This window comes from Triturus cristatus, chromosome 4_2 (assembly GCF_964204655.1).
Source record: "Triturus cristatus chromosome 4_2, aTriCri1.1, whole genome shotgun sequence".
NCBI lineage: Eukaryota > Metazoa > Chordata > Amphibia > Caudata > Salamandridae > Triturus > Triturus cristatus.
The window spans coordinates 832,677,933-832,697,512 of record NC_140586.1 but is presented as its reverse complement, the minus strand read 5'-3'; the positions used below and the strand labels follow the sequence as shown (position 1 = coordinate 832,697,512).

The 19,580-nt window shown below is 45.5% G+C and overlaps 1 non-coding gene across 1 annotated transcript; it reads right to left on the bottom strand.

Moving 5' to 3' along the window:
• Positions 1 to 17,243: 17,243 nt before the first annotated feature.
• LOC146835182 (U5 spliceosomal RNA) lies at positions 17,244 to 17,359 on the bottom strand. Its single transcript, XR_014960903.1, has one exon. It is a non-coding gene; the product is annotated as a U5 spliceosomal RNA (small nuclear RNA).
• Between the last annotated feature and the right edge of the window lie 2,221 nt (positions 17,360 to 19,580).

Here is a 19,580-nt window from a genome sequence, read left to right as displayed (position 1 = left end):
AGCACTGGGACTGGAAGACTTCTTCTGTGATGTGGTGACCACAGTGTATAGAGACATCTCTAGCACACTGTTGGTAAATGGCTGGAGGACCGACCCCTTCCCTGTCTAGTCAGGGGTGAGGCAGGGCTGCCCGCCTTCCCACTCCTTTTCATCCACGTTATTGAGCTCTTTGCCGAATGGATCTGGCAGAACAGGAACATCAGAGGAGTGAAGGTGGCAGGAAGCAAGGGAAAGTGCGAGGTGAAGTGCTCCCTCTACAGGGACAACGTCTCAGTCTTCTGCTGGGATGGACCATCTGTGAAAGAGCTGGAGAGGACTTGTATCAAGTTTGGGAAGGCATCAGGAGCAAAGATCAACAGTGCCAAGTTAGAAACACCTACTCTTCGGCCCCTGGACACCCACCCGAGACCCACTGCCATTCCCCATAAAGCAGGACTTCTTGAAGATCCTTGGAGTCTGGTTTGGGAGAGAAGGTGCGCAGAGAACACCTGGGAAGTGAGACTGGTGAAGACGAGGCAGAAGCTGGGACTCTGGAGCCTCCCGAAGCTGAAGATCAAAGGGAAGTCTTTGATCCTGCAGAACGAGGCCCTGCCAGTGCTCCAGTATGTCGCTCAAGTGCGGCTGCTGCAGACCCGAACAGCCAAGGCCATCACACGAATGATCTTCTACTTCATTTGGAGCTCGAAGATGGATAGAGTGAAGAGGGCAGTCATGTTAAAGACCCATGACAAGTGAGGCAAGCGAGTGGCAGACATCGCCACCATCCTGAGGGGAATCTTCGTGTGCCACTGCATGAGGAACACCCTGCGGACCAAAGACGAGAGCCATGTCGACTTTCTGATGGTACGCTTCTTCCTGTTGCCAACGTGGAAGCACCTCGGATGGGCAGAGTGGGTGAGCGCCATCCCGTACAACTGGGAGACCCCATGGTTCTACAAAGAAGTCGAGAGGTTCCTGAAGGAGTTCGGGCTGGAGGCCACCGCCCCCGCCACATGGACCCCGAAGCCATGCCAGATACGAGCAAAGCACATCAGCGAACCAATTGGCGCCCTCCCCTCTGCCACAGCAGACCACGTGTGGGGGAAACATTGCATCCAAGCGCCTGACCAACCAGTACAAGGAAATCGCCTGGATGACCTTCCGTAACAGCCTTCATACACGCAAGAGGACTCAACCGATACAAGTCCTGCCTGAGAGGGTGCACCGCGGAAAAGACAACATACCATCTCTTATGGGAGTGCATGTACGCACAGGTGCTGCTGAAGGCCCTAGGTACGGAGCTTAGGGCCTGGATACCTACTTCATGCATCACCGCGGACTCTGTGATGAATGGCTTGTTCCCAGGGACACATACACTAGGTGACCTCCTGGACTGCTGGAGGCTCCTGTGCTGCTTTAAAGATGTTCTTCTGTTTTTTAGAAACCACCTGGTAGTAGGGAAGATGGAGACATCAACCCTGGTGTGCTGAAAGATGATCCACAGCCTCCTGCGTGACTACGCTGCACTGGACGGATCAGATGAAGACAATGACTGAGGACCCAAAGGGGTCCCCTTGTACCCTTACACAGGGGGGCCTGGATGGGCCACTAACCTGTCATGTCCTTTTTTTCTTTAACCGAGGAACCGGTTGGCGACAGGGAGAGGAAAAGGTGAATGAAGACAGGTGGAGAAAATGTAGTTATTTACTGTATGTATTTGACTAACGTGACCTTTTCCCTTCACAGGTAAAAGGTTAATGGGATAGCTTCTGCACTTGGTGTCAAGTTTATTACCAATGACTGATGAATAAATAGGGTGTTGTGGAAGGTGACGATTGATGTATCTGAATCAGATACGATGCCCTGTCAAGCAGGAAAAAAAAATCAGTAGCACAAAGATGCAGTAACACAAGCCACTACTAGATGTCCCTGTTGCATCAATAGCACAAAGGTGCAGTAACACAGGTATGTTATTTGATGTCCCGAAGAATCAACAGCACAACGTGCAGTAACACAAGCCATTACTAGATGTCCCTGCTGAGTGAGCTACTCACAGGTTCAGTAACATAATCTCTTTCAAGATGCACCAGTTACATCAATAGCACAAAGGTGCAATAACTAAAGGTGTTACTAGCTGTCCCTGTTGAGTAGCTAAAATGTACTGCGTTACAATCTTTAATAATCATATGTTGATCATTGTTAATATGCCTCTCTATACATATAAAGAAGTTACACTTTATATAATTGAAGAATACTTATTAGCTTGTAGTATATTCACGTTAAACCAAATGTGCATTCTTATCGTTGGCCTGACTGTGAGTAGGCCTCAGCTGCTCAAAGCCTATCGCTGTCAAACATGATGTTGATTTCAAAATGTGTTTTTACGTTTTCCTTCTCGTTTCAGGTGCAAGATAACCTATGCTAGTTAGAAGAGCAGCTCCTTGTTTGCTTGTAGAAATGTTAGCGCAAATAGGATTAATTAGAAGTTTATTGTGATTTACATCATGTTTGGGGTTAAGAAAGATCCTCCTGTACTCAGCAGTCTGAACCGAGTGTGTGTCCATTTGACTAACAATGGGAACGAAGGGAGTTTACCTGCTCCAAGAAGACGGCTCAACCTGATCGGCCCCATTGCCGGGTGGTTGGTAGGAAGAGGTTCTAGACAGAATGCAATGTATTTAACTGTGTGTCTTAGAACAGTTGAGGAGATCCTGTCCTGACTGCTGGATGAAGTCATTACTCCGTTCCCTGTCTCTGCTGATTCTCCTACTTGAGACCCTATATCTCACCAATGTCTTTCTCTATTCTGAAACTTTAATTTGTTCACTTCAAACTGGCACCTTCTGCTTGGGATTTTCCGCAGCCATCCATAGACGCTTTATTTAGTTTATGGAAGTTCCTTTATGGAACTGAAACCTTCCATTTGTTATTCTTTAAACAATTTGATTTCAGTTTACATGATCTCATGTTTCTGGATTGATTAACTCTACTGTATTTCATGCTTAACTGATAAATTATTTACGAAATGAATAACGCCTATAACTTTGATTAAATAGCTAAAAAACCTTTTGTTATTGTGGAGCCAGATGTGTCACTGTTCTTTGAATTTGCTGTACTGATGTGAGCTCTCAGAATACACTTTCAGCTGATATCAAAAGATCCATGCGACCGGTGGGGCAATTTGTTTTAGGGCTACACCAGATGCCACAGATATAGAACATTGTGCTGTATCAATGGTCAATATTGAAATAGTGTAAGTGAAGAAACATTAAATTAGGTGGGAGGAGTTTAGAACTCTTCCCACAAAGTGAAGAACGGCGAAGATGTCCAGGGTTTCTTGACAAAGGTAAAGTTTAACTCCAGCACCGATCAACTCCCTGCTAAAAGAGATCTTGTCCCAAAAATGGCAAAGAGGTCCTCGGCCCTGAGCAGTAGGGGGTAAATGCTGTAGCAGTCACTGCTTGTCAGCCGTGCACAAGCAATTCTCCTAAAGCAGACAGTTTAACACTTGGAGAAAGGAATATCTAACATTAGAGAATTGTTTTTTTTTTTTATTTGTCAACATTTCAGTTGGTGAAGTTTAAAGGGTCACCCAGAGTAGTGTGCAAAGCACAGTTCCTCCATCAGCAAACAACATTCTAGAATGTTGCCTTGTTTGGTGCCGTGAGCTGTGGTTTTGAGATGTATTGTGACATCATCATTCCCCGGATGGCCCTTTTTGAAATGAAGTTGTGAAAGGCTCCTTTTTCGTAATTTCATAAACCATATATGCCATAGTATCCAATTCCGGAGGGAAATTTGTGATTTTATAAGCAAAAATATGTTGATTTTTAGTGGTTGTAGGCGACTCGCTGTGTATTCCCTTTCCCGGCTATAATGGCTTGATACTGGTCACTTCTCGATGCCGTCCCGCTATGGGATGTAGGCACCATGCTGTGGACAATACTTCGTGCTCCTAATAAAGGTTTTTGAAAACTTTAAAAAAAAAAAAATGTAAGTTATGACACGTAAGAAGTTTTGACCATAAAAAAAAATTTGATTTTAGTTTCCTCCTGCTTACAATAGCCCCCACTTACATGGACGTCAATGTGTAAAAGAAATCCAGCATTTTTTTTCAAAATTTCCCTCTTTCCTTTTTTCACATGTTGTCATTATTACATCACCTGCATTAAACCATTTTAAACCAAAGATCACTGAGCGTTCTGAACCAAATCACTTCTATCTGCTTCAGATTTGGCAACTGAAGAAGGCCCTGCGCATACAGGAGGCTGGCAACAGCCAACCCCGGGCTCAGCGGGCTCTGGGTACCACAGCCTTTGGGTACTTTGGAACCAAGGTCTCATAGCAAAATCAAGGAAATTCACTGACCACATTATCAAAACCTCCTCGTCTGTGTTGTCTCATAAGGAGAGTGCTCTGGCTGTGCCAAATGAGATACCAGGATCGACCACCTCTTAGCCAATAGCCAATGCTATTTTGTTAATTAATTAATTACGACAACAATACTTTTGCACATTATAAAACATTCCACACGTTATAGTTTGTGCGCAGTAAAACTGTATGTCAATTGTCATTTAAATTGAAAATGTGTTGTCTGTAATGGAAGAGCTCTACCACACCATGAATATTCCACTCTACACCACTCCACTCTACATATCTCTAAGGTAGGTAAAGGCTCAGCGAGGCGCTATGAGCAATTTTGCAGCGCCATGCTGCGTCATTTAAAAAACCCAGGTATGCACCGTAGTAACAAGAATACGGCGCACTGCTGTGTTTTCCCTTGCGTCGGGGGTGAAAATAGGTGCCTAGCGCCAGGGCAGACACCCTTGCGTCATTTTGCAAGGGTGCCTGCGTTGCAGGGATGGTTGTTTTTGTGCAGGAAGGTGTCCCATCCTGCACATAAACACAATAATGGTGATTTGCTACTTCTATGTGTGATGCATTCTGCGGCTCACATAGAAGTAGCAAATATACATTAATTAGTGATTGTTTTTGTGCAGGAAGGCACACCATTGATTGTGTTTTGCTCCTTCTATGTGCGCTGCAGAATTTTTTGCAATATTTCTCCTCGTTGCGCCACTCTAACACCTGCTTTTCACTGGCCTTAGTTTTTGGCAATGCATCAGATTTACAGATTCTTGTAAATCTGGGGCAGCGTCAAAATGCAATAGGTGTTGCACTGAAATGCCCACAGCAACACCCATTGCACGCCCCTTTCACCCAAAGTGATGCATCACAAAGGGCCGTATTTACAAGGCGGCATTAAGCCACACAAAGTGGTGTAGCGTCACCTTGTTAATATGGTGCAGAGCATTGCGCCCCGGTGCGCCGGTAAAAGTGACACTCCAGTGGCCCCTCTATGTCATTCCAGTCCATTCTATGGCACTCCATGACATGTCACTCCATTCAACAACACATCACGTCATTACACTCCATGACACGTCACTCCACCCTACACCCCTCCACTCTGACACTCTACGACATGCCACACCACTCCAGTCCATGCCACTCTACTCTATGCCACTCTATTCTACTCCCCTCCATTCTACACCCCTCCACTCATACCAAATACCCCACTCAAATCCACCCCAATCTACCCCACTCCTCTCCAGTCTACCCCACTCCACTCTGGTCTACCCTACCCCACTCCATCACAATCTACCCTACTCCACTCCACCCCAATCTATCCCACTCCACTCCAAGCTACCCCAATTCACTCCATTTAAATCCTCCCCAATCTACCCCACTCCACTATAATCTACCCCACTCTGCTGCAATCTATCCCAGCCCAATCCAGTCTACCCCACTCCACTCCTTCCAAATTTACGTCACTCCACCCCAATGTATCCACTCCACTCCAATCTACCGCAATCCACTCTACTAAACTACACTCTACTCCATTCCACTCAAATCTACACCTCTCAACTACAATCTATCTCAATCTACCCCACTCCAGTCCAATACACTCCACCCCAATCTATTCTACTCCAATCTACCCCACTCTAATCTCCACTACACTGCAATCTATCCCACTTCACTTCCATCTACCCAGGTCCACTCCAGTCCAATCTACACCAATGCATCACAATCTACCCAACTCTAATTACCACAATCTACACCACTCCAGTCTACCCCACTGCAATATACCCAATCTACTCCACTCCATCCCACTCCACTCTTCCCCAATCTTCCCTACTCCACTCTACCCCAATGTACCCCACTTCAATCTACCCCAATCTACCCCACTCAAATGTACCCTGATCCAATTGAATCCATCCCATCTGCACCACTCCACTCCAATCTACCCCATTTTACTCCACTCCAATTTACCCCACATCATCCCAATCTACTCAAATGTAATGTACCCAACTCCAGTTGACCCCACTCCAATCTACCATTCCAATCTGCCCCACTCCCCTACTCCAATCTAGCCCACACTAATCCACCCCACTTCAATTTTAATCATCTCCACTCCATTCTACCCTAGTCTACCCCACTCCATTAAAATTGATGCCACTCCAATCTACCCAATCTACCCCACCCCACTCCAGTCTACCCCAGTCCACTCCACTCAACCGTAATCTACCCCTCTCCACTCTAATCTACCCTACTCAACTCCATTCTAATCTCTTTATTCCTCTCCAAACTACCCTATCTACTCCACTCATTCTACCCCAATCTACCCCACTCCAATCTACCAAAATCCACTCCAGTCTACCCATTATACTCCACTCTACTCTACTCCAATCGACCCCAATTAATGCCTTTCCATTCCAGTCTGCCCTACTCCACCCCAATCTACCCCAATGTAATCTGTCCAACCCCAATCTACCCCACTCCAATCTACCACTCCAATCTACTCCATTCTACTCCACCCCACTCTAAATTATCCCATGCAACTCCAATCTACACACCTCCAATCTACTGCTCCAATCTACTCCATTCCACCCCACCCCACTCTAAATTATCCCATGCAACTCCAATCTACACACCTCCAATCTACCCCACTCTACTTCACTTCACCACATCCTCCCCATCCCACTCCACACCACTACCTTTTTGCCATGATGAACAGCAGCCACACTGGTGTACAACATGGCTAAAAACATATGTGTTTTTTTACATCATTTTACTTTTACTACATCTATCTTAATCTGTATCCTCCTCTTCCCGATCGCCATCTGATTCCTGGGTTGAAGAGAAAAAGGGACAAACATGTTAGTAGTCCCTCAAGGACCCCCCGACCCCAAGTTAGGGCAGGCGTGCCCCTTTGGGCCCTCAGGTGTTGTTGTTGCTGTCGTCGTCTGATCCGTCCAGTGCGCTTAGTACACAGGCGTCTGTGGATCATCTTCCAGCAGGCTAGGATCGATGTCTCCTTCTTCCCTACTACCAGGCGGTTTCTGGAAAACAGAACGTCTTTAAGGCAGCACAGGAGCCTCCAGCAGTCCTGGAAGTCTCCGAGAGTGTGAGTCCCTGGAAACAAAACATACATTACCAAGTCCAGGGTGATGCATGATGCTGGTATCTATGCTCCAAGCTCCATGTTTAGGTCCTTCAGCAGGTCCTGGGCTTAAGAGTATTCCCAGAAGAGATGGTAGGACGCCTCATCTGTGTGCATCCTTTTAGGCAGGACTTGTATCGATTGAGGCCTCTTGCTTGCATGAAGGCTCTCACTGGCAGACATCCTTGGGTGGCCATCCAGGCAATGTCCTTGTGGTGGTTGGTCAGGTGATTGGAGGTGACGTTCTACCACATGTGGGGCGCTGTTGCAGATGGAAGTGTGCCAATCGGTTTGCTGATGTCCTTAGCACGGATCTGGCATTGGACGATCTTAAACATCCACTGGTTCGGGCAGCAGCCACCAGACCAAACTCTTTGACAAACTTTTCCACTTTCTTGTAGAATCACTGGGGGTATCCAGTTGTAGGGGACGGAGCTCACCCACTCTGCCCATCCGAAGCACTTCCACAGTGGTAACTTGAAAAGGTGTGAACTCAGAAAGCCACCATTTGCTTTCATCTTCGGTCCTCAGGGATCTCCTCACATAGTGACACACGAAGATTCTCCTCAGAATTGTGGCGATGCACGGCACTCCCTTGGCTAAAACACATTGCCAAAGCCAATAGCTCTCACATAGGCGAGAACTATTGGCATTGCCAATACTTATTTATTATGGGGTTCAGTGCCCTTCCACCCTCACACAGGGAGCATCTAACTTGTATTTTGCGGATTTGGCATTATTTATTAAATACTGTAAAATATTGGAAATTTGAATCACACTGACATTATCATTAAAATAAACAATGAAACTTTGAAACCTGAAGCCAATCCAAAAGAAAACATAAGATTAGAATTGTTTAAAAAAGCCAAGTACCATGCATCAGGCATTAGACTAACGCATTTCATTGTGGTAGCCCGTAAATGCATTCTCATGCATATTTACCGCCTTAGCTCTGCTGTCAAGTGGCCGGAAAGCGCTGTCTGATTAGCGGTAGAACATGATTTGGTAAAAGTGGAGAGGGACAGGAAGTGCGCAGTGCACGCTGCTGGGCCAATTTCGGGGCTGGCTGAGCTCAAGTGAAAACAATGTAACACAAGAATTCAATCAAGCGCGGAGCGGCATACTGGTCAGGGATGTGAATTTGTATTAAACTAACACTCATAGGCAGACGGGTGGGTGGTGCGGTATTTGAAATCAGTTTAATTTTGCTCCTGCTGCAGTGCTTCCTGGAAACAGGAGCTCAGCTCCTGCGAGGCCGACACAGCCAGGTCCAGGCATGGCAGTGGGCCATCGTGGACGGCAGCTGAAACACGCGGATCACTGAGGCGGCCGGCAGAGGTGTGGTTAATCGTTCAGAGCTCAACTGCAGTACCTATAGGGCTGCAGGTAGTAGCTGATCCAAGCGAGCTGCACCTGCACAGAGGCAACCCAGACAGCCTGCCGGCTTGTGTACGCAGTTACTTTCGTCAGCCGCCCTCTCCCTGATGCAAAAATGAGTACGTCGGCCTAAGCGCTTACTCTCAGTGTGCTGCAGTTAACGGTTGAAAGCTTCCACAATATTGAGATATGTTACCTATTGTTTGCTGCTTGCACATGGCTGCCCTCGCAGCCCACACCCTCACTTACCAAGCTTCGTTGGCCCACAACAGAGGCGCTTCCGACACCACCCGACTCTGTAAACGACAATCATATAAACTAACTTTGCCCGTCATGATTTAAAGCACCAGAAATCCCTCAGCCCGCCGGACGTATGTGCAGAATTTTCTCACTTACCATTTAATTCATGGAAATGTCATTTTTGGTAAAGCCTCATGTTAGGCACAATTACGTATCTTGACATTTGACAGGCAGGGTATGATCATGTGGTGTGCAGAGAATCCACTTGGCTAGGACATAACAGTCTGTGCTTTAGAATAGCACGGCTGAAGGAGAGCATCGTTCTTTTCTGCACCCAAATAACACTCTCTGTGCAGCTGAGACTGAGCGATGCATTGTATAGGTGACATATCTGCAAAAGTTATTCAGACTTTTGGGTGCATGGAACAAAGTCTACATTAAGTGCGCTGATTCACATGCAATCACGAGGCGACACACGATTTAAAGAGGGTAGGAGAGGTTTTCTTGGTAAGGAAGATTTTATAGTGTAGGATTTTGTCAGCTCTCTTTTTTTTTGCTGTGCCTGTTGCAAGTGCAGTGCCTCCCCAAAGTACGGATGTCACTGTGACAAGTCCTTGTGTGGATTGACTTTCTTTAGCTGTTTCAGGGCCTGTTAGGTCTGGTGCGAAGCAAACGTTTTTACTGTTTATTTCCCTCAAAGAATTACCAAACCTTGCCCAGAGCTTAAATGAAGGCATCTATATCTTCTAAATCCACGGAGTTGGTATGCAGCAGCTTTCTTTTTAGGTCTCGGCTGGCGAAAGCAGCGCGCATGCGTTGCTCTCGTCTTACGAGGGCTTCTTGGAATCAATACAGATTCCAAAGCTCTCTGAGGCGGAGTTGAAGCCCCGCCCATCTTCCTCATTCGCTGGCAATATCCTGCATGTAAATCGCAGGCTCGGGATTGAAAAGGAGGCTTCTAAGTCCCTCCTTGTTGCCGCCTTGTCTCCTTTTAGCCCCGCCCACCGGGATTGGATCTCTCACTTGCGACGTTACACACTTATTATCTGCTATGCACTATAATTTTCCCAACGCCGACAGCTTGTTTATACATTCAGCTACCACAATCCGTGGTAAAATTTTAATTTCATAATTTGTTAAATATAATCATTGGTTCACGTTCGAAGGCAGCGGGGCATTTCACCACGATGATTTAACTCAATCACACGGGAGTTATCCTCTATGAGTTTGAAATGGTGATACATTATATCGAATTTAACATGTTTCCTTTTCAAGCTTTCACATTTATATCACGATTTTATAGCACACTCTTTATTTTCATATGTCCACTCGACATATTCCTTCTATAGCCCTTATACACAGCACTAGATGGCGCTCATGCTTTCGAGTGAGTCAGGAGTTCTGACAGCTGAGTCCTTTCTTTATGTTGATAATGTGTCCCGTGAATATCCGGGACTAGTTTCAAACGTTCGGCTTGAATCGCGTCACAGCATTTGCATTCAATTCCAGAGCACCATCGATATGTGAGTTTACACGCTATTTTATTGAATATACATTTTGCTACGCGCGAATCGTGTTTTCGTTTTCTTTTAAATCCGCTTGCACTCCTCTTTTTCACCGGTGCGTTAACACGAACACCTTGTATTTTCCCGGGATATAATTGACAGAAGCCATATGGCGATGCACTATCTAAACACCGTAATGTCTGCACACTGCCCAATACGTGTTTGAACATCTTTTAACTTTATTATCATCGGCGCGTTTTTTGTTGTTTCTAACATTACACATCCACTTCATTTTTTCACCACATCGTATGTTGCTATTCATGCAAAGATTGGTTATTGCATAGGTTAGAGTAATTCAAAGCCAATATTACTTTTTTATGGCCAATTAGAATATACTTGTATTAAGTACACCTGCCGGCCAGGAAACATATGTACTGCTCTGTAAATTCAATTATTAATTTTTTGTATCTGAACATTGCGAGCATATGTCAGCAACATTTAGATGGCAGCGTGTTTTTCTCCAGTTATTTTGGGACGGAACGCCCACTTTGCATCTCATTAGAGATGCAAAGGTGGGCGTTATGGGAAAGGGAGCTAATGCAAGGAATCACGCGTTAGCGTGACCTTGCTGATTAAGCGATAAAATTATCGCCGCTTTTCGTCCGGAAACGGACGCTAAAGCGGCAATAATTTTTTATCGCCAGCTTGCTGATATGCCCAAGAGGTTGTTACAGAACCGCTGACAACACCATGTTTAGTCCCTTGAGCCACGAACAGAGGGAGGTTCATCAATGCTCAAAGGCTATTGGTCAGATATCAGTGGAGAGGAAAATGATGTATTTGTGACATATGAGTAGCATAATCGCTTAAGTGAAGTATTTGACTTTTCTGACTGAGTCATGAGTGGAATGGGGCAAGAATCATTAATGTATGTAATATCAACTCTAAGTTAAGCCTGTGCCTTTTAAAAGCCTTGGGGCAGATTTATGTTTCCTGGTGCATCCCTGCAAATCAGCAGGGATGCGCCAGGAAAGATGCGTCACGCAAGTTTACCCTTGCGCCACCACAGATGCACCGCATTTACAATGCAGCGCATCATGGCGCAAGGATAAACAGATGCGTGACGCATCTGATGGCATAAGGGCGGCGCATTGCTGGAGTCGTGTCGAAAGCACGACGCAACTCCAGCAATGCTCAGGGGCTGCCCATACCGAACATGCTGCGTCATGCCATACGCCTGCTTCAAGCAGACGCAGGGTTTTGACGCAGCAGCGTCGGAATAGTGACTCAGTGAAATCTTGTAGATTTCACTGCGTCACTTTTCCGAGGCTTTTTCCGACGCAACGGCCACCCTGCATACATTAAACCTGATGCAGGTGTAATGTAGCGCAGGGCTTTACAACGTGATGCATCTCCCTAGATGCGTCACGTTGTAAATAAGGCGCAACATGGCGCATGGTTTACGCCGCCGCTGCGTCACAGAAGTGACGCAATGGCAGCGTAAATGTCTCGCAAGGGGCTTGTAAATCTGCCCCCTTGTTTTTTGGTTGGGCTTCAGAAGCCTCCTCACACCTTCCTGTAGGAGATATGAGCTCTAAAGCTCTCTTTGCCTAGTGATAACAGCAGTGACACACCATCCTTCTGTCAGATTGCTGCAAGAAGTAACAAGCATTAAAAATGCAATAGGTCGAGCATTTCATTAAACTAAAGCCATTTGCTTTGCTACACAATACCATTAGCAAAGCAAATGGCTTTAACTTAATCAAAGGCGAGACCTATTGCATTTCCAATGCGTGTTTCTTTAGACGCCATCTGCCAGGCCCCGAAGGATAGTTCATGTGACCAGTCAGTGTGTGCGCTGATTGCTTTTGGCTGTTTCTGGACTAGTGCAGCAGGTTTTACTGTTGATATCCCTGATAATATAACAAAGATAAACTGCAGCAACCTTAGATGCATGCAGTCTTCTATACATTGCAAAAATCTATAGAGTGTGTCTTCACAAGTTCAAAACTGCTCTCATTTGCAAATGGGGGCCAATTTTAATTGACTGATTTGCTAAAGGGGGGGCACTTTTAGTCTACTGCCAGGGTTTGTTTTTTGTCCCAGTCCTGGAGTGGGGGGTTTTCTTCTCCAGTCTGGCTGGCAGACACAAGTGAGCTCTATGACAGCTCAGGGCTGGACTGTCTGCATCTCTTCAGTCTACATTAGCCTGCTACGCCACCATTCAATTTTGTAGCCATATTGTACTGAGAGCCCGAGGCATGATCGTCCTAATCTCAGTATATTTCTAGACACACTAGCCTCTAAAACTTACTTTGTGCCTGCTGCACAGTGTTGATCCACCTTGTCAGGCTAAGCAAGTGCCTCGCAGCCCCCTGTGAACTTCCTTCTAGCGTGTCTTCATTGCTGTTACTTTAAGTGTCACACATTTCGCAGATAAATGTTACTCATAAATACATTGAAACCATTGAAATGTTACACATTAGCAATCTCAAACCTTGGCAGCTGTGATAGACTGTGCGCATAAGAAATTAAGAGGCTGAACATTGTGCAGTGCAAGATATCTGTGTTGTGCACTAGTGCTTTACAGCTGTTTTAAGATCTTAGGGAGCAGATCAACAAGGAAGTGCCGCACCGTGGCACCGCAAGCCCTTTGGCTGCGCCACACTTTGGCACCTCCAAAGCACAGGGATGCGACATATTTACAAGAATGTCGCATCTCTGTGCTTCCCCCTGCGCTGGTGCACAAACTGCAGCCATGCACTGGCGCAGGCACCGTTGCACCATGGTGCAAGGATACCTGAGTCGTGGTGAGATTGGTTTTGTGCAGGAAAGGTCACCTTCCTGCACAAACACAGTCACTACAGGTTTTTTCCTCTTTCAATGCATGCTGTAGAATGCAGCACGCATTGAAAGTGGAAAAACCGAGGAGAAATGAAAACATTTCTCCTCATTGCACCTCGCTTCGCCACCTCTAGGGTGGCGTTGCATTCAGACGCATCTCCAGATTTACGATTGCTCGTAAATCCGGAGATGTGTCTTGTTCCATGGGTGTTGCGTGGGAACACCCACAGCAACAACCATGGAACGCCCCTTCAAGGCAAAGTGCTGCATGAGAAGGGGCCATATTTACGAGGAGAGGAAAAATCACGCAGGGTGGCTTTTCCTGTCCTTACAAATATGGAGGAGTCCCCTGTGCCACTAGTATGTCACGAAAAGTGACTTACTGGTGGTGCAGGGGGCTTGTAAATCTGCCCCTCAGTGTTTCTTGTTGCTCCAATTGGTGTAATTTTTAGGTCTCGCCTGAAACAGCGCTTTAGCGCTGTTCTGGCGAGACTTATAGTAAGCACTTTTGGAAGTGCAAACGAGTGCTTTCAGGCCGCCAACTACTGTGCATGTGTGCCGGGCGCGCGCACCATTTGGCAGCCTGAAAGCACTCGTCTTTCACTTTCGCCTGTCACACAGCCGCGCTTTGAAGTGTGGCACGGCCGCTTTGATGTGATCGCGATCACTTTCACACTGTGGCAGCCTGCGTGTACAAAGAGCACTCTAAAAGAAAAAAGCATCGTTATATTCTTCATTTACAATTAAACAGTCTAAACATACAATGTACACATTGTGTCAAGACGCTGTAATGTGTGCCTCGTGCGCGTTTTACATAAATTACAACACACTCTTGCACCAACCACAGCATACAAAGAAACGTTTTCAGGTGAAACAGTTCTGGGAAAGAATGTACTCTGTTCTAATGTATGGGCTACCCCTCACACACTTGCAAACGGTTTAGGCTTGCATTTTAGTTGTTCGAAAGAAGTTCCCTTCCAACAAACTGACAAGGAAAACATAGTATGTACACCCATACTGAGTGCTGTTATTTTATGTTACTTAAACGCACATGCGGTTTCTATTAAAAAAAAAAAAGACAAGGCGGCGCGATTTATTTTAAGACGTGGCATTCCCCAACTGCTATACACACAGCAGCAGACAGGAGGCAAAATAGAGTTGTATTTTGAAAGGGGCAAATTTAAAAGTCACTGCCTGTATTGTCATTCACATTTTACTGTGTGTGTTACTTCCACGTGTACACAAAATCGTTGAACTGACAGCTTTTAGAAATGAAGTTCCCTTCCAACAAACTGACAAGGAAAACATAGTATGTACACCCATACTGAGTGCTGTTATTTTATGTTACTTAAACGCACATGCGGTTTCTATAAAAAAAAAAAAAAGACAAGGCGGCGCGATTTATTTTAAGACGTGGCATTCCCCAACTGCTATACACACAGCAGCAAACAGGAGGCAAAATACAGTTGTATTTTGAAAGGGGCTAATTTAAAAGTCACTGCCTGTATTGTCATCAGGCGCGCAACACCCATTGGACTCACAGGGCTTCAGCCCCCCCCCCCCGTCGTGTGTGGCAGCCCGGGATGAGACACCTTCCCGGGCAAAAAAGCAGCCGCACCCGAGCACTTCACAGGTCTTTAAAAGACCATTTGCATGTTAATGAGGCCTCGCTGTTGTTTCACCCCTTCTAAGAGCCCCTGCAGCTCCACTCTGCCTATTGCTTAAAGTTCAGCCCCCCCCCCCGAAATTTTTGCTCAGCCCCCCCCCCGAAATTTTTGCTCAGCCCCCCCCGAAATCTGGCTCTACTTGCGCTTCTGATTGTCATTCACATTTTACTGTGTGCGTTACTTCCACGTGTATACAAAATCGTTGAACTGACAGCTTTTAGAAATGATGAAGTTGCCAGATAGACTTCCTTCCTCTGTGGAGTTGCTGTCACCCCAATAACGTCTTTGCACATCCTCTGATCTAACGTGTATGAATCATTATTTTGAGCAATTATACAGATAGGGCTGTAGTGCCTAGAAGTGTCAGTGAGCTGTATCAGTAATATGCAGAATGTATTGTATATTTAAACCAGAACTGTTTACTCCTTTCATGATGTCATCTCGAGTGGTGCTCCCCCCACCCCCACCCCAGGACAAAAGAACTGCATGTCACTTCCCGTCTTGTCACCAAGAACGTGTGAGGTTTTCGTCACGGAGTGTGATTCGCTCTAGCCCTAAAGCAGCACCCTCTCCCCTCTTAAAGTGAGATGGCTCTTCTGTGGCTGTGAGGAGGGAGACGGGCACACAGTGACTTTATTCAGCGGGAATTCCCTGCAGCCAGAGTGCAATCTACTGTGCCACTGAAGGAAGGGGCGAAGCAAAGGTGGATAGCGGAAGTGTCACAGATGTCAAGCATTTGCAATGCAATAGGTCTCGCAGTTACGAGAGTTACAGCTATTGGCATTGTAAATAACAATGCCTTGTATTTATGTTTTTAAAACAAAAATAAAAGGCATTATTATTTGCTATGTCAATAGCTCAAACAAGCGTAAATGAGAGACCTATTGCATTGCAAATGCTTTTTTTTTTTTTTTTTTGCATGCAGCACAATTACAACACGGGCCCAGATACAGCTAACATATAAGAAGCTTCTAGCAGGCGACTGTGAAGGCCATAAACCCCCCACCCCCCCCTTTCAGTGTGAACACAAGGGATTGTAAACATCAAGGGGCCTTCATGTGGAGCTCAAAGACCTCATAAATCAGGTGCTTATCTCTGGGAAGCTCATTCCTTAGCTGCCCTCTAAGCAGGGACAGGAAGGCAGGATTACGGTTCCAGCAACAAACAGGCATTTGCAATGCAATAGGTCTCGTATTTACACGAGTTTAAGCTATTGGCATTGTAAATGACAATGCCTTTTATTTAGGTTTTAAAAACAAAAATAAAAGGCATTGTCATTTGCAATGTCAATATCTCAAACTCGCGTAAATGCGAGACCTATTGCATTTGCCTCAACTGGCTTCCCTTGGAGGCAAGAATACAGCTCAAACTAGCATGCATCACGCACAAAGCTTTACACTCTAACTCCCCCGCATACCTGACACAGAAACTCATGATCTCCGGAGGAACCAGAAACTCCAGATCCGCCAGGGATTTCCTGCTCCAACCTGCACGTTTTCGGAAAAATAAAACGTACAATCGGGCCTTCTCAGGGGCTGCTCCACGAATATGGAACTCTCTCCCACCCCACATCAGAAGAATCCCCTCACTGTCTCACTTCAAAAAGGATGCCAAAATCTTCCTTATGGGCAAATTTCTCGTCTAACACTACCTCAACTACTTCTTTGGCATAGCCTATGACGGCCCACTACCTCCCCCCTACCTACCGGGTCTCCCGAAACACCAGAATCTTGGGACCGGGTTAGAATTATTGAAAATGTACTCTGTAAATATGGTTTGTCGCTCTTTGTAATCGGTTATGTAAAATGTAAATACATACGTTGTGTATATATATTCCTGCACTATACTGCTACTTGAGCTGTAACTGGTTGACTCTAAATCTGTCTGTATATTGCTTTGCTCCCCTGTAAAGCGCTCTGATACCCTAACGGGTCAAGTTCGCGCTCTATAAAACACATAAATAAATAAATAAATAAAAATTGCAAATGCTTGTTTATATTTCCCTCGTTCTCCATTGTCTAATTGTTCTCGCCAGAAAGTGCTACTCACAGCCCTTAAGAATAGTGCGACATTGCTATCCCAGCACTTTAATACACTTTTAGTTTTATTCTTTCTTAAACTGAATTGGGTAGCTCTATCAGAGATAGAGCTTTCAAAAATTGAGTGAAACTCTTTAATGTTCCTCTCCACGGAAATCTTTAGTAAAAGGCGAAAGATTTATTCGGTTTGAAGAGAAACCAGAGTATGTTCAAACAATTAATGTCCCAGAGACCGGAGGAAACACACCTCCTTGGACTTTCAGTGTGGGGCAGAAAATAAATGACAATTTCAAACATGTTCTAGAGAATACTTTTTTATTCATGTTTCGATCAAACTAAGTGGGAAAATTACTTTCAACTACATAAGAAGGAATATAAGTGACTGCGGATTTTGGGGATTGTGGGTATGTAAATAAGCCCTACTTGAACCCACGTGACAACAATTCTCAGTCACACGTGACCCTCGGGAGTGTAACAGGGTTTACATTCGATTCGTTGCTCTCGTTTGCTTTTCTGGGTATTACAATGCTATGCACGAGCATTAGTCTGCCTCCACTACACAGAGGCAGTTTTAAATAAATATTTAATTACCCGCGGGAACTTTAAATGATTTGCTAGGAGTAACAGGCTGTTGAGCCGAAGCCGGGACTCGAACCCGTTCTCCAGACTCGGCAGCTCTGGCTGATAAATCGCCCCTTCGCCTCTCAGGCAGCACAAGCTCCTGCAGCAGGGGGTCTGAGGGGCCTGACCGGCCCAGTCACCGCCGGATCAGTCCTTCCCCTTCCCACAGCTTTGTTTAGGGGCATTGAATGGGGTCCATCCACAGAACAGCATTAAAAGATGCACATTTTGGAACTGGTGACGAGACTCGGATCACGGCTTCCGCCCAACCCCAGGGGATTCTAAGAAATCACTCTTCCTCGTGCCTGGAAGGTGACTGGTTGTCTTGTAAAGCGCTTAAGTGCTCTCGGGCCAGCATCGCGCTATATAAAACTGCAAAAAAATAGGAAAGAAACCTTTCGAAATTAAAAGGCCATTATTCACCGTGGGTCAGAATATGGCGCCACCGTGACATAGACACATTTATGAGAAAGATGCAGTGCTTTAAATGGGCTGGTACTCACCGGTCCTGAGTACCGGTACTTCTTAGATTTAACGCTCTGAGTACCGGCACTTCTCTTCTGCCGAGGAGAGTACCGGTACTCATGAAAAGGTAGGCTTTTTGGCTGTGAGTGCTGGTGAGCTGGAGTTGAAGGTATCTTGGCAGCCAAGGCGCCACTTCTGTATCCCCGATCTGAGCCCCAGGTGAGCTATTCAGCAGGGCTCATTGAATAATTCCCGGGTGCTCACCATCACGCTGTGTTTGACAGAGCAGGGTCCGGTCAGGCCCTGTGCTGTCAATCACAGTCACTATCCTGTGCATTTGTGCAAACAAGTGTCAGATGACAGAGGTTTCCGACGGAGAAGTCAAAAAGAGCAGGATACAACGAGTCACAACTTTCATGGAGAACCTGATAAGTCAATGAACGTTTTATAATCATTAGAAAATGTAGGTTGTAGTACGAAACCACATTGGATGGTGCTCCCTACCTCAGGCCCAAAGATACTTTCCAAATCTTGCTCTCTATTCTTAGAAGTTTCATGCAAGCAGACGGAAACCATACCTCTGCACTGTATATTACCGAAAATACAGCCTTCACTTGATGGTACTCTGGCCTCGTATACATTTCAACAACACAACATATAGTTAGCATATTTTTCCACCAGCATTTTTCTTAAACATCACAGTTTTACAAAAAGTGTGTATGCACATGCCCCTGTTTGTGTGTGTGGGTGTGAGTGAACATGCGTGTTTCACATGAGGCTATCAGATAAATGTAATTGTGAATTATCAATGCCAAGGTAATTATGATATTCTCTTGTAAGGACCTACAACAGAGCTTGTTTTTTTCTGTAGTTAATTCTCAGTGGTTTTACATTTATTGTAGAAGAACAACTGTGAGCCATTTCTATAGACCACTTGGATTGCAGTGTACTTACAGAGTAAAGCAAGTGCAGCTCAAAGGTCAGGTGCAGCTTTAACCATTTTGGAAAAAATTATATAATTTAATATAAATTCTTGTTGTGAAAATGCTGATACGCATTTATCCGCCTGCTGATAAGTTGGTATGGCAAAACGTCCTTGTCGTAGGACAAACAGAGGTATCAACGTTGCTCTTGCCTTGTGTGACATGGCATCCGTGAGCTGCGCTGGGTACACTGCGGCGAGGGGAAGAGGTGTCTGTCTTATGTTAATCGTTCTTCCCAGCATTACTGTATTGATAGTGTAAATGTTAAATAAGGGCCAGAGGTGCCTCACACAAATTTAGTAGAGAAACGGTTCTTATGCAGAACAATTTTGATTGCATTAAATATTGAGACAACATTT